This window comes from Teleopsis dalmanni, chromosome 2, assembly GCF_002237135.1.
Source record: "Teleopsis dalmanni isolate 2A chromosome 2, ASM223713v2, whole genome shotgun sequence".
NCBI classification, from domain to species: Eukaryota; Metazoa; Arthropoda; class Insecta; order Diptera; family Diopsidae; genus Teleopsis; species Teleopsis dalmanni.
This window is the reverse complement of record NC_051847.1, coordinates 198,473,253-198,473,459: the sequence shown is the minus strand read 5'-3', so window position 1 is coordinate 198,473,459 and position 207 is coordinate 198,473,253.

Sequence of the window (207 nt, the reverse complement as noted above, 5' to 3'; positions counted from 1 at the left end):
AAATTTGTAGCGTGTTGATGTCATTTGACGCAGCGTTCCATGATTGACATCCATATAGGAGTGTGGACTTAATGTTTCAGTTGAATATTTGAATTTAATTTTTAGTTTAAAAAAAAAGGAAAACATTACTTTAAATTAAAAACAATTGTACCTTCTTTTTTAACATAAATAAGTGCTATATAAACAAATATTTTTTATAAGTATATA